Source organism: Lotus japonicus, chromosome 1 (genome assembly GCF_012489685.1).
Source record: "Lotus japonicus ecotype B-129 chromosome 1, LjGifu_v1.2".
Lineage (NCBI taxonomy): Eukaryota > Viridiplantae > Streptophyta > Magnoliopsida > Fabales > Fabaceae > Lotus > Lotus japonicus.
Genome location: NC_080041.1, coordinates 20,969,729 through 20,981,222, shown reverse-complemented (window position 1 = coordinate 20,981,222; position 11,494 = coordinate 20,969,729). Strand labels below are relative to the sequence as shown.

Genomic DNA, 11,494 nt, shown 5'->3' with positions numbered 1-11,494 from the left:
ATCAGAACTCAACAAGGTTGAAGGTCATGTCGCTATCCAAAGTACAAAAGCAATTGTACCATTCCTGACAACCTTACCTAACTGATTCAGCCATAGCAGAACTTGGAAATTCCAGATCTGCCCTCCAGCGGTAGCATCTCCATGCAACGTTCAAACCCTAATCCTTGGAGTATATAAAGAGGCTGAAGATTGAAAGATGCCGCCTAAGAAACTTAATCACGCGCAAGAAATATTTCAAATCTTCTTAGCAATCTTTCTTCAAATAGAACTAAGTGTGTTTACTATCAGCTTTTGAAGAAGCACTTATTTGTAAACCCAATACTTTCAAACAGTTGTTTGTTTTACCTTTAGGAGATCAAGGTTGATCGAATCCTAGAGAAGACTAAGAGAGTGGATCTTAGTGTTAGCTAAGTCAGTGTATTGTTAGTCACTTTGGAGGTAGCAAGTGCAGTTGTAACAAAACTCTGATTAGTGGATTGCCTTCATTCTAAGAAGGAAGAAATCACCTTAGCGGGTGGACTGGACTAGCTTGAGGGATTTATTAAGTGAACCAGGATAAAATCATTTGTGTGCTTTCCTTATCTCTTATCTCTGCACTCTTATCTTTGGTGTTCGAAGAGACTTATTTAAATCTCAAGTGGGTTGAGTTTTTAGTTGTAAAACGCTATTCAAACCCCATTTCTATCGTTTTTCATACCTTTATCCATAGCCTTCAATCTTGACCATTTGATATTTTTTTTTCACTTCAGAGTTGTGTTTGCACTTTGCACGTTTCGTTTGCCTCTCCACGAATCCCTTCCGTTTTCATTTCTTCTAAAGGCATCGCCCGTTTCCTTTTCCTTCTGTATATTTAGCAATCACTGTTCACCATTCCAAACGTCACACAAATGAGAGACCGAGAAAAAAAGTGGGAGAGGAGAGAGCGAGATCGCGAGGAAGAGAGAGATCGAAAATGGTGACCAGAGCGAAGGGGAAATCGTGAGAGGAACTCCTCCACAACGAGATTCAGTACGAGCTTCAATCCTCTCCTTCCGACCACGTAGGTTCCCCCTTTTCCCCTCTCACTTCATTGTTACCTACGTTTTCCTTGTTCTTTCGTAATTACCAATTCGTGACTGCGTGCGTGATGAAATTTTCTTTGTTTCTGAGAGAATAATGGAAAAGGAAAGAACTTTCTGATATCAGTGAGCGTTTTGGTGCTGCCCAGACTGTGATTTTCAAATTAATTTGTAGGAAGGAAAGAACTATCATTTTTAGGTTATGCCAAAAATCAAGTTTACTTAATGGGATTCAGTGTGTCTGTATGTATATCATGATATCTTGCTTTCTAAAAGGGTTAGTTAGTTTTAATTTTTAAATCAATAAAATCACCATCCTCTTCCCCAAGAGCTTCATTCAGAGACGGTGGCATCCTTTTCAGTGGTTATGGCGAGGTGGTCATGCTCTAAAGCCTCATTGCCTCTGTTCCATTAATCAGGGTTTCAGGTTTGTTCTATCACCTGGGCGTTGGTGTATGAAACAATCCGTATGTAGTTATAATATTAATATTATTATATATTATTATTATTACTACTCCCTCCGTTCCTATTTATCTGTCCAGGAAGAGAAGATTCACACAAATTAAGGAAAGCAATTAATTATGTTGATTTTCATAAAAGTATTATTTGTTTTCCTATATCACCCTTTAGAATGTATTTTATCTTTCTTCATTTATTGTTTATGTAAGGGCATTTATTGGAAAAATATCAATTAATGCTCTCTTGAAACTCTAAGTGGACAGTTATATAGAAAAAAAAATCTTCAAAGTGGATAGTTAATAAGGAACGAAGAGAGTATTTTATAAGGAGATAAGATAAGGGAGGAAAAAAAAGAAGAAGAAGAAGAGGCAGATTGGTCACGTGGTGACCAGAAGTAGGAAAGAAAAAAAAATTATAATAAAAGCAAAAGAGGAAGACCACTAACCCCACCAAATCTAATAATCTATTATCTCTGTTTCCTCAACATCGTGATCCTTCTCACTCTCTCTGGCTTTTTCTTTTTTTTTTTTTCACACACAGTGCCTCTTCCTCTCTCTATCTCGCCAGTTCTCTTCTTCCCCAAAGACCAAACCAAACCCACCATAAAATGCACACTCATGATGAAAGAATTCTTTGGAGTTAGTTTTGGCTATAAGGAAGGAGAACACTCGTTCAAGGTTGTTGTTTGGTTTCATTGAGGTAAACCCATAACCCATAAACTTAAAGACAAATTGTTCTAGTGAGTGAAGACTTGAGTAGAATCATTTCTAGAGTTTTGAACACATATTTAGATTTCTTAGTGTTAGAATCAAGTGTTAGAATCAAGTTCCACATCAGAGAAGTCAAGGTGGGAGGAAGAGTTTATAAGAGATGTGACCCATAAACCTAATGCCTTAAGGTTTTGGGTTAAGATGTTGTGTCCAAGATCTCTTTGGTGTCTCCCCTCAGCCTTGCCCCATGGGTCCTCGCCGTGACTCTCCCCAACAAGTGGTATCAGAGCCGATGGTTCGTGGGACTCGTGGGACCATGACGGCTCCTTGTGTCGAAAGTCTTCCTAGCAGTGTGGCTAGGCGGCGGGTTCCGTTGGCAGCGAACGGCGATGCAAGGTGGATAGCTTCCGCAAACGGGAGGACCATGGGTGATGTGGTTGAAGGACTCACACTTGAGGGGGAGATTGTTAGAATCAAGTGTTAGAATCAAGTCCCACATCAGAGAAGTCAAGGTGGGAGGAAGAGTTTATAAGAGATGTGACCCATAAACCTAATGCCTTAAGGTTTTGGGTTAAGATGTGGTGTCCAAGATCTCTTTGGTGTCTCCCCTCAGCCTTGCCCCATGGGTCCTCGCCGTGACTCTCCCCAACACTTAGTTGGTCTTGGATAGTGGGTAATTTCTTGGGTTTCCCTAGAACCCTAAGTTTCATAAATTGGGGATTTCTTTTCTAATTTATTTGTTAACCTTTACTGATGCTTAGATTGACGCGGAGATAGTTCTCTTATTTCTACGGAGGGTTGTAGGAGAGATTGAGCTTGGTCTTCATAGATATTTTCAGGCAATTGAGTAGGGGAGCTATTTTCAGATTCAGATCATTCAGTTCTCTTGGTAGGCATCTTAGTTGGTGGTCTTGTTGGTGTCATTTTATTTGACACTGGTTATTCTGCAGCTACAGGGAGTCTTAGGTGGATTTATTATGAACTGTGATTTCGAATTTCATTTTAAGAGTTGCATTTGAGTGTTGTATTTAAATTTTGTACATTCCTTGGAATTTTGGTTCAGGAAGAGCTCATTTGACAGATTTTGTTATCTTGGAAATGTTGATAATACAAAGGAGACTCTGCTGAATTTTCGTATAGCATTCTTTGAACATGTAAATTTTGGACAATTGTTTGAAAATGATTTTGTGAGTAATAGGCTTGCCAGGCTAGGGTGTTAGTCTGTGCGCCGGTTGCAACTTAGGATTTTGGGTCGTGACAGTGTAGTATTTGAATATGTTCTGTTTCACGTTTCTGAATCAAGTTTCATTGCAGCAATATGAATCTCGGCTCCTCTAATGTCATGACTTATGTCACCGTTGGTGAATGACTCGATTTCATTTCTGTCACCTTTATTTCCTCGCAATCTTCTCCAACCAACGAGCCTTGACAAGCTCGAGGGCTATCTTCAGGTAACTACTGACTTTGATTGAACCCGTTTTATCTGGATTTTCATAGGATTATTTTGTGTTTCAGTTCTTCTCTATGGGGTTTGGAAATCTAATCAATTTTCATGAAGGCAGGCGAGGTGAGCTACTCTACAGACAGTGGTTACTTGCTTGAATTGATTTCAAATTTTAATAAACAAAAACTGTAATTTGGTTTCAACATATTTCTTCATTCGATTAATCACACCCATTACTTTTAGTGAACTATTTAACATAGAATCAATCTTTAATGGCTGAGTAATCATCATATCTCATAGTTTTATAACATTTTAAAATGAGTGTTTAGTAGTGGAAGCTCATCTATACGTGACATCTGCGTTGTATTTTCACTACAATGCTTCCTTCTCCCTTATTAGTTCTTATTTTTTGTCTGCCATGTTCATCCCTCATATGCCATAATGTCCTGATAGTTGTGTTATAATTTAGCTTTTATATTTGGCTCTCTTTCCTCTCACTGTTGATAATTCTTGCTGTTGTACTCCACGTGGCAACTTCTTTATCAAAAGAGGTATAAGCTGGACTTCTTTAGACAGTTCCCTACCATATTGAACAGGTACTGAAGGAAGTTAGTTCAACTTTTTTTATTTTCAGAAAAAAGGTTTAAAGATGAATAACTCTGCAAGTTGACTCTTACACCTTTTTTTCATAGACTCCTGACCACATTACAAAATTTTCATTGGCAACTTGGAAAGTACTTCAGAGATTAATTAAACTTCTCAACATCTTTTAATCGGATTCATGGCCTTCCCTGCTCCTTCAGGTATTTGCAATGCAGATATTAGTTAATTAGTAATGACAGTAGTTGTATACGTAGCTTTGGTAGCAATTAGTGAAATGAAAATTTACATGGAAGCAGTGTATATCAAACTAATATGTTCTTACAAGTGCCAATTTGAAAGTAACTATTTTTTTTTTTGTGTGTTTTTTAACATTCATGTGTTTAATTGGAGGAGATTTAGAATGAGATCTGATGTTGGCACCCCCACGGATGCAAATGATATGAGTACTCTAAGGGTATAAAATTTGCAGGTAAAGCTCAGAATGTCAATCTTGCTATTCAAATCTTTAACGGTGCTGCTAACAAGGGTGTGAGGATAACCAGCATTGAATATTTACAATGTGCTCAAGGGTCCTTATATATTCAATGGCCTGGCTGTTACATTAGATTCTAAGAAGTTTAAGGGTTGTTATATGCATTTATTCAATTTTAAATGTTAAGTTTAGATTTGATTCACTTTTACTTGGTTTTAATTTTGATCCTATTCTCGCTTGGACTTTGTCTTTTCCTTTTTCGGTTATATTGTAACATGTTTATACTGAATGGAAAGAAGATTAAGCTTGCAGTTGAGGCCATCATGATCTTAACAAGGTTTAAGTCTTTTTTTTTTTTCCCAATTCAATCATGGTTTCTAGGTTTGGTTATGATTTTTCATTGGTTGTTTATGCATTGTTGGTTGAGCTGTGGTTGGAACATTTGGGGAAAATGAACCGCAAATGTCCCTGACAAAAGACTAGATAAAATAGTCTTTTGAATTAGAAGGACTAAGATAATATTAGTGGGTGAGTCTAAGAGATATAGTAACTATAGATGATGAAGAAACATTAAAAGTGATTAATTTGTAACGGGTGAGTGACATTAAAAGTTATTAATTTTTAATGTGTGAAGAAACATTAAAAGTGATTAATTTGAAATAGATGAGAGACATTAAAAGTTATTAATTTGTAACAGGTGAGAGGTGAGTTTAGTTTTATGCAACCATTAGTAAATCAGAAGAGCTGAAGATGAATAGCTATGAACGAGTCTCATAAATAATATATAGATAATAGATAGAAGGTTAGCAAAATGGAACTCTAATGCTAACCTTCTTCAATCTCAGGTTTCCTGTAGTTTTAACTTCTTTTTTTATAAAAATGCATAATTATAACAAAAATCACTTAAAATTGAAATGATGTGGCTGTTTTATCCCTTAGCTTGGTTTTTCATGTTATTCAACACTGCAACTCTTCCATCTATTATATTTTCTAGGTTGTTTGCAGATGAATTCTCTATACTCTCAGACTTTTTGCTCATTAAAACACAGCCGCTGAACATGCATGCTTCCCAACAACACCCTTAGGGTCAGAGCTCCCAAGATCATAAAATTCACTACAATGGTTTTGGAATTTTAAGAGCTGAATGTGGCTTTCATGAGTGCCTTTGCATTCAGCAATTGGGTTTGTGCCTGTCTTTTGAGCTGAAATATATTTGCAGGAAAAGCCCAAAGATTTCCATCTTGGGACGCATACTAAAGGATGTGTATATATGATACTGGCTGAGACAAGACACATACTGTAATTTAAAGCTTGCTGATATTTATTGGCACAATCATTTTTTTAATGAGTTCAATGCAAACCTTATAAAAATAGTGGATTCTCTTTCTGAATCGTATGAAGGTTGGTGTTGCTATAATTTACATAAAAGAGTCCTTTGATTAAATTACTAGCATGTAATTATGTAGAGTGTCTCTAGCTGATAAAAAATGAAGTTCAAATTCTAATTATATGTCTTGCTTTTTATGCTTGACTATGTTTTTGGTGCATTATTCTATTTTGATTTACACTTTATAAAGGTGGTTGTGGCTTCTCTATTGCTATCTCGGTTGGCCTCCCCAGCATGTCGCTGGTGGCATGCACGGTAGTATGGAGGTGTTTTCTCTCTATTCTACCATGTTTTTAACAAAAAAAGAAGAAGATGGTAGTAACTATGCCCCCTCCATGTAGTAATTGTATTAAAAAATTCAATTAATAAAAATTAAGCAAATTCAAATAAATTTATCTGATTATACTAATTATTGTCTTATATTTTATATCTTATATTTCAAGAAATCCAAAGGGTCAATCATAATTTCAAGTTTGATTCTCAATATATGCCCTATGAAGAAGATCTTTTTATAAGAAATGTTAAACAATATGTTCTAAGTTTTATTCTCAATGTGATAATTCCAATCGCAATTTTTTTTTATCTATTTTTAACACATACATGTTAGCATCAATCGAGCATTTAGGAAAACAACAACAAAAGATAAAAAAAAATATAGTAACTGAAAAAAAAAATACTCAATACAAAAAAAAACTTACAAATTTATGATTTCTTATATTTAAAACAAATTTTGTTCTTTGAATTCATAAATTATCTTAAAAAAAACACATGTTTTAAACAAATCATAAAGAAAAACAAAAATGAATATCCTCGTGCATCGCTCGGGTAAAAAGTACAAGTAAATAAATAAATAAAAAGAGAAAAAGATGCCAAGCCACTTTTTTTATAACAACCCTCACATTTATTTATTTCATCGGAAAATTGACAAAAACTAACACTGGTTCCCTAAAAATAAGGGTCTCTAACTCGGAAGGAGGACACATAAGAATGCAAAGCTCCAGAGCATCTGATTAAGCACCCCTCTTTGCAAGCTAGTCTGTAGAGTAATTGATGTCCCTACTAATTACTGCAAAATTAATTTTTTCCAATAATATTAAAAAAATATCAATAAATTTTTTGTTTGTTTCGGGTGGCCGCCCTGTGGGTTGTGTGGCGGTGGAGGAAAGAAATGGTTTTAGCCTTTAAGGGGAGAAACAATGAACTATGTGTGTAGCAGGATTCGTCTAGAGCACGGAGACCATATGCGTTGGTTAGCTGCGAATACGCGCATTAGGATGTTATTTGTTCTTGTAGGTCTTGGACTCCTCCACCTGTTGGTTTTGTTTCTCTCTCAAATGATGGTTCCTTCACACTTGACCTCCATCTTATGGGAATGGGGGTGTTTTTTTGTGATTCGAACGGGGTTTTTATGCTGGTCACTGTAGGGGTAGTCATATTTCTGCTGAGGTTCGTGCTCTTAAACTTGGCCTTGAGATCCTTTAAATCATGGGTGTCAGGAATGTTCAATATGAGACTGGCTGTTTGGAGTGTGTGGAGGCACTCTGGGATGATCGGTTTGTGCAACATGTTCATGATTGTGAGTTTGCGAATGCTCGTCAATTGTTGGAGAGGGATTGGGAGGCTCGCCTTAGGCATATTTCTCGGGAAGCTAATGCTCACGCTGATTGCCTCATAGAGATGGGTGCATCATCTCAATGTGCGTCTACTACTATCCTTGAGGATCCTCCTGATTGGGTTGTCCCGTTGATTTTCTGATTTTTTTAGTAATTTAAATATTAAATAATTCTATATTTTTAATAATTACTGTATTAATTTGACATTTAATGGTTTTTAATGATATTAGAATAATTAATAAAAGTCAATTGTGACTTTTCTACCATTAAGATGTATGCTGACAAAGTTTTTTTTAATGATTATGATTATTTTTATATTACAAAATAAAAAAAATTGAATGTAATATCTTACGTTTAAAATGATACCAAATATGCCATCAAAATTGATATCAAATAGTTTTAAAGGGTTGACTTGGAAACTAACTCAAAAAAATTGTATTTTATATTTTTGTTTATACATTTGGAACATTAAAATAGTTTTGGTATATTGATTCAAAGTATAACAAATTAATAAAAAAAGCAATTAGAATGTAACTAGAATTAGAAAAAAAAACTTAAATAGATTATTCCATCCGTATATGATGCGAGATAAAAAATAGTGAAAATCTAATTGTACATTTTAGCTTGGTCAATTTCCTCCTCAGTAATCATCTACCCAAAGATTAGGAGCTAATTATATGTATAAAAGATATTATAGGAAGTAAAAATACTATTCCTAAATAGATGAAGATACAAATGAGATATTCCCAATTATACTGAGATAATTATGTTATTAATTATCTCAAAATTGTTGGAGCGCTGATGTTGGAGGTAGAAGCTATAGGATCATTAGATTTGGCACTCCAACCATTAGAAATGTCACCCCACTTACGGAAACTCAGTTTCCGAAGCACTTTTTTACTCAAAAGTGTGGTTTTTTACTTAAAAGTGTGGTGTTAGATGTATTTTGAACTAAAAATTACGAATTAATTTCGGAATCTAAGATTCCGAAATAATTCGGAACTTGAAAATCCGAAAATTAGGGGTGTGAAATCTAATGGTTGGGGTGGTAAATCCACCTCTCAAGCTATAGCCAGGTTTCTTGGGACAGGGTGTGCTCTCATAAGAATGTGGGGGGGGGGCTAGGGCTAAAGCATCTTCACGAGTTCAACCAGGCCCTGTTCATGAAGCTCAATTGGGGCTTGATTTCAACTCCAGATGCACTGTGGGTCCGTGTCTTGCGTCATAAATATGGGTGTGGGGACGATGAAGTACCTATGGTTGCTCGCAGAAGCTCGGAATCCTCAATCTGGAATAGGATTCGCAGTACTTGGTCAGCGTTCAGTCGTGGTATTTGTTGGCAGCTTGGGAATGGGAGGAGTGTGCATTTTTGGACTGACAGGTGGCTTGTATCAAGGATTTCTCTTGAAGAGGCTGCTCTCCATTTAGCCCCACCTCATCTGGTAAACTGTTTGATGTCTGATTTCTACCATAGTGATCGTGTGCGCGGGTTGGCACAAATAAGAGAGCTTGTACCTGATGTGGTTTTTCAGGAGGTTCTCTTGTCTCTTCCTGCTACCCTTTCTAACGAGCCCGATGTTCCTGTGTGGGGTGGTACGAGTACTGGAGTATTCTCCACGCGCTCTGCCTATGAGCTTCTGACAGAGGACTGGTACGACACTACAGCTGATCCCGTTTGGAGGCTACTTTGGAATTGGAAGGGAGCACCTCGCCTTCGGCTACTGGTTTGGAAGGTTCTCAATGGCGGATTGATGGTCAATGCGAAGAGGGTTTTGAATCATCTGGATGTGAGTTCGTGCTGGCATGCTTTTCTTCCTGGTACAGTGGGCACTCCTTTTTTTACTTTGAACTTGCGTGATTGGGTACATTGGAATTTGAGCGGTGGTCCAACGAGAAGCGATTCTGAGGATTGGGTCCGGCGCTTTGTGATATGCCTCGCGAGTGTTTGGCGCATGCGTAACGAGGTGGTGTTCAATCAAACCCCTTGGGAGCTTGGACAGGTGCTGGCGTGGGGTACGTCTAGCCTCCATGATGATTCTGTAGCAGCAGCATTCGATGATTCTACAGGCCCTCGGAGTGAGACAAGCACTGGCTGGTTGTTTCCCTCGGTGGGGTGGTTAAAGTATAATGTCGATGGCTCGGTCTGGGGCACCGGGGAGGCTGCTTGTGGGGGTGTTCTTAGGGATAGCTCCGGGCACTTGGTCCATGGTTTCTGTCGTTGGTTGGGTACTTCGAATCCATTCATGGCTGAACTTTGGGCAATCCGTACGGCAGTTGAGGTTGCTCCATGGCCTACGTGCCCTCGGATGGTGATCGAAAGTGATTCTTCTGAAGCCATTGCTGCATTGACTACCACAGGAACTTTAGTGCACTCTTTCTTGGGGATGGTGTCTGCTATACGTCGTGCGATTCCTCAGGGTGTTGAAGTTCAATTCCGGTATGCCCCAAGAGAAGCTAATTCTGTGGCAGACAGCCTCACTAAGGCCGCCCATGTGTTTGGTTTTGGTGCTCATGTGTTGCACACTCCTCTGGCGGAATGTCGCCATCTGTTGTTCCAGGACACGGAGGAGGCGTTAACCTCTCTCCGCGTACCTGTTGCTTAGCGTTTCTTCGCTTTTCGGGGCCTTGCCCCTCCATGTTACCAAAAAAAAAATACGTTAGTCCTAAGTACATGAAGATACAACTCTTTATCAATTTGTATTTTCTCGCCCTGTATCTTTTCACAAAATCCATGATACAAAAACGTGGCATATTATTTGCACTCTTTTATTCCCCAAGTTATCATCATTTTATTACCAGACAGCATCTGCTAATCCAGCCATCCATGAATAGCATATGAAGTTGAGTCACACATAGAGAATTACAAGTTACAATACAAGCAAGTTTCATCAGAGGCACAAAATATTCTTAATCATCATTGTTTAGCATTTAATCAAATCACGTTCACTACAACAAAAGGCATTTTTAGCGGCAATAAAAACGGCCACTATGGCTTTTTGAAATAAAAAGGATGTAAACAAATACACTTGGACACTAAAATACACAGAAGCGCTAAACTAATGCATAATCAAATTTACATCAAGACTTCAGTACAATGAAAACAACACATTGAAAATTATTTATGAGTTGAGGTTTGAGGATGGAACATTTATGAGTTCTGCCCTTACTTTGTTCAAACTGTTATATACCTGTTTTGTTCCCCGGTCCCTTCACAATTAGCAAGCTACAGCAGCTAGCTAGCTATTATTCCTGCAAAATTAAAATAGCTGATATGTTGGATTTTAATAGCTTGATAAATAAGTCAGACACTAGAATGAAACTCTGTTGCTCAACTCAAGGGTAATAGCTTGATAAATGAGTCAAATTAATTTGAGTTTAAGAATAAGTGAATAACCAATCAGGAACACATCTTGCTTTAGAGAACAAAAGAAAAAAACAGTACATCTTTGACTCGTACTGTTAACAAACCTGTGTCATGTTTGTGGCAAAAACCATAGCAACATTGTGTGCTTTACATGTTATATAAAATAGCAAGTACTGGAAAATGAAGATAATATGCAGAATATTCAGATATACTTCTCTTTAGTTTATTGCTACTTTACTTTCTTTCGGCCTTATACATTTGACTACTAATGTAGCAGCCACAAAACTTTTCAAATCAGAAGCTGGGAACATATACAACAAATAATCAAGTTCCCACTTACTTGAAACATGACGAGGTAGTCGTGAGGATTAGCAGTCCGCTGAA

The 11,494-nt window shown here is 37.3% G+C and overlaps 1 long non-coding RNA gene across 4 annotated transcripts; it reads left to right on the top strand.

Moving 5' to 3' along the window:
• The first annotated feature begins 1,904 nt into the window (after nucleotides 1–1,904).
• LOC130734089 (uncharacterized) lies at nucleotides 1,905–6,230 on the top strand. Of its 4 annotated transcripts, XR_009017744.1 has the most exons (5): nucleotides 1,973–2,216; nucleotides 3,542–3,678; nucleotides 3,725–3,794; nucleotides 4,221–4,267; nucleotides 4,364–5,067. It is a non-coding gene; the product is annotated as an uncharacterized LOC130734089 (long non-coding RNA). The 4 variants fall into 4 exon arrangements; XR_009017747.1 differs by adding an exon at nucleotides 5,752–6,230 and having other exon boundaries at nucleotides 1,970–2,216; nucleotides 3,725–5,083; XR_009017746.1 differs by having other exon boundaries at nucleotides 1,974–2,216; nucleotides 3,743–5,067.
• The last annotated feature ends 5,264 nt before the right edge of the window (nucleotides 6,231–11,494 follow it).